The sequence below is a fragment of the Rhinopithecus bieti genome, unplaced genomic scaffold (assembly GCF_001698545.2).
Source record: "Rhinopithecus bieti isolate Rb0 unplaced genomic scaffold, ASM169854v2 scaffold_52140, whole genome shotgun sequence".
Taxonomy (NCBI): Eukaryota; Metazoa; Chordata; class Mammalia; order Primates; family Cercopithecidae; genus Rhinopithecus; species Rhinopithecus bieti.
This window is the reverse complement of record NW_016820436.1, coordinates 222,907-226,753: the sequence shown is the minus strand read 5'-3', so window position 1 is coordinate 226,753 and position 3,847 is coordinate 222,907.

The window sequence follows — 3,847 nt, the reverse complement described above, 5'->3', positions numbered from 1 at the left end:
GCTGGTCTTGAACTCTTCACCTCAGGTGATCCACCGGCTTCAGTTTCCCAAAATGCAGGGATTCAGGTGTGAGCCATTGCGCCCAGCCTGTCTCTGGCTAACTTTAGCCAGGGATTAGAGAAATTCAATCTGAGGGATGATGTATCAGTTAGGAGTCTGGAGTCAGATACCCCTGGGGTCACATGCTGACTGAAACACTTAAGATGCTACAAAACCTTGGGCGAGCACAACCTCCCCAACTCTTCCCATTTGTGAAATGAGTAACTCTTTATAGGGAAATGTGACAATTAATTGCAAGTCTAGTGACTTTCTGGGTCTGGGATGGAATGAACGCTCAGTTTTCCCAGTGGACAGGTTAAAATTCTGCCCCTGCCCTGCAAGAATCCAATCCAGCATTAGTTACAATTGTGAGAGCAGCCCTCCTAACTCACAGTTCATTCCGGAGTCACTGGGGAAGGTAACCTTTCAGTGAGTCACCCCTGCCGTCTCCACCAGCACCTGGATTTATTCATTTATTCAACAAATATTTATGGAGCCCCTCACCATGCCAAAGGCTCTTCTGGGCACTGGACACAGCGCTGTGAATGCATGACAAATCCTGGGGGCCCCCAAATCGGCATGGTTTCCACACCTAGTGGGGCCCTGCAAGGCTCAGAGCATTTCCTGGCCAAATCTAAGCAGTGTGATGCATTTTCCTACCTACTCCCTCTGTGAACTCTGGCAAGTGGCCTACCCTTCCAGACCTACATTTCACCTCAGGCGGTGAAATGGGGTGATAGACAGGAAGAGGTGGAGGCAGAAAGGGAGGAGGAGAGGGGATTCACGCTCCCAGTAACAAGTGAGGTTTTGGATGTGAAAGCGTTGCAATGAGTAAAGCTAAGATGCACAGTTTTCTGATTACCAAGGCAAGGCTCTTGCTGCCAGTGATGACCAGCCACTCCCTCCGAAGGCTGGTACAAGCCTGAGGCCCAGCTCTAACACCCCAACTCCTCACCCGAAAATGACTAACAACACTTAGAATAATTGCTTCTAATTGTCTTTAGCCTCCAAATAAAGCAAACCCTGCTTATTCCCCACCAGGCAACTGGGAGAAGGGGGTGGAGCAACTGGAAGAGATTATCTGCCTTAATTAAAAAATATAATTATGCTTATTAAGTAACCCCTCAAAGTTCCTTTTCCCATCTTGCCCACGTGTAGTCTGCTGCATTTTGAAGCTGAAATAACTTGGAGGCCATCAAGTAAGATAGACTTGAGATTTCTGTTTAATTATTTGGGAATCCATAATCCAGGGTACCCTTTGCCATAATCCAGAGTGGCGGGACCGAGAGCAATTTACATGTGTGTCTGTGCTGGTGACTGAGCCCAACCTAGACTCAACAGCCCATCTGTCAAGTTGGAAGAAAATGGAAATAGTAGATACTTCATTGCTGTGAGCAATTCCAGATGCCTCCCCTCTCACATTTACAGCAACCTCTGCTGCAGGCAAAATACATAAATTTTAGAATCAGCCAAATCCTGATTTGCATCTTTGCCAGGTATTTTCTAGTTGTGAAAAAACCTTACCAAGCCTTAAGCTTCAGTTCTTTCTTCCTTCAGGAGGAATAGGGCCCCGTACGTCACAGGGTTGCCTGAGGAATAAGTGGGAGAGAGTTATTGAACCTTGATTAAAACCTCACCTCTGCTCAGCCCTGTATGGGTGGTTATTCTGGTTTTACAGATAGGTAAACTGAAGGGGGTGGGGGAGGGTAGAGATTTGTGAATGGCAGGGCAAGATCCCCAAGGTGTTCTCCTGCATGACCCGGCTGGTTCCCTAGGGCTGCAGCCACCCAGCTTCCTGGAACTACCTCTTCCAGGGAGCCCTTTGCGTGTTTCTCTGCAGACAAATCAGCCTGGGCCCTGGTCCTGGGAACTTCCCTCCAATCAGGCAGGGGTTGGGAAGAGGCCAGTGAGCTGTGTGCCCAGGGGTTGGGAGACAGGAGATACTCCCTGCTCTTTGCCTAAACCTAAAGTTTCTTCTTCCCTTAATCTCCACCTCTCACTAGATAGATCTGCCAATCTGCTTCCTTCCCAAAAGGTAGGTAGTTATTCCCATTTTACAGAAGAAGAAGAAAAAAAAAGGCTCCAGAAAGTTCCATGCCTCCAATCATTCAATGAGTTCCATGCCTCGAATCATCCAATATTGGATCATTCGATTTCAAATGTGCACGATGCCCAGAAAGAGCTATTGGAGAGGGAGGTAAAAAGTACCATTGATAGGCCGGGCGCGGTGGCTCAAGCCTGTAATCCCAGCACTTTGGGAGGCCGAGACGGGCGGATCACGAGGTCAGGAGATCGAGACCATCCTGGCTAACACAGTGAAACCTCGTCTCTACTAAAATACAAAAAACTAGCCAGGCGAGGTGGCAGGCGCCTGTAGTCCCAGCTACTCGGGAGGCTGAGGCAGGAGAATGGCGTGAACCCGGGAGGCAGAGCTTGCAGTGAGCTGAGATCCGGCCACTGTACTCCAGCCCGGGCGACAGAGCCAGACTGTCTCAAAAAAAAAAAAAAAAAAAAAAAAAGTACCATTGATAATGACTTAAGAAATGATAATATCCAACATTTACTAAATACTAGGCACTCTCATGTGACAGATGCGGAATCTACAGTGCAGAAAAGTGAAGTGATTTATCCAGTCTCACAGGAAATACATGGTTCAACCTTACTTGAAGCCGCTTCAGCTCTAGGAGATCCGAGGCAGAGCTGTCTCCTGGGTCAGTGCCTGCTTCCAGCACACTCAGCGCTACTCGGTATTTTGTGAAGCTTGTCACCTAGTTCTCACTAGCAACCCCGTGGACTGGGCATTAGCATGTCCATTTTCTGAAAGGCGAAACCAAGACCTAGCAAGGTGACGGTGGAACACGGTGAGAAATAGGGCCTGGATTTGAATATAGAACTACAGAAGGACGACCCACAGCTCCTCCCCTCACACCTGCTGCCTCCAGAACTAGATGTCCCCAAGAACTCGCTATCCCCTCTCCAAGCTGTGGGACCTGCAAGGAGATGCAGCTTCTTTTACCACTGCCTCCCCCGCCCCCATCCTTGTGGTGGTCTTCTTCCAGGGGCACGATGTTGAATGAGGTTTTACCACAGCTGAAGTCAGGCCACCCTCTCCCCTCTCTGCGCCTGGACGACTTCATCTGTGGAATGGAGAGAAAGCTCGGGCTTTAGGGGGCCTTCAGTAATCTGCATCGTGCTTTTGGCAAAGGTTCCTTTTCTCCAGTCCCGGCTCAAACCCGGGTTCAGTCCCGACTCCGGACCTTAGGGGGCGGGAACAGGAGAACAGGAAAGAACCAGCTTGGACTTGCAGAGCTTCGCAAGCAAGACGTTTGTACCCCCAAAACCTCCAGCTGTGACCCTGAATACCTGTCTACCCGAGTTCCTGGGCTGTGTCACTCGGAAAGTGATCTCTCTAGACACCAGGGGACCGAACCGTCCCCATTCCCACTCCGCAAACACCAGTAAGAAAAATGAGCTCAGAGAGGAGCAGCCTTTTGCCCGAAGTCACACAGCGAATGTCTTGGGGGGTGGGTGAGCGGTGTTGTGGAATTCCTGGCGGATGTTGGCGCCCGCGGGTCTGCCCGCTTCTGATACCCCGGCTCAGTAGAATAGGCCGCTAACGAGCGCCCATTAGGAGGAATTGTCACTCCTCTGGGAGCGAGGTTGTCCCATTAGGGCGAATTGTCATTCCTCCTGGAGCGAGGTTGTCCCGGCTCCGCGCAGGCTGAGTGCTGGGGCCGAGAGCAATTAACGCGGCTCCGGCGCGGGCAGCCGCCTCTGCCCGGGGCAGCGGGGGCGGGGCAGGGCGGGG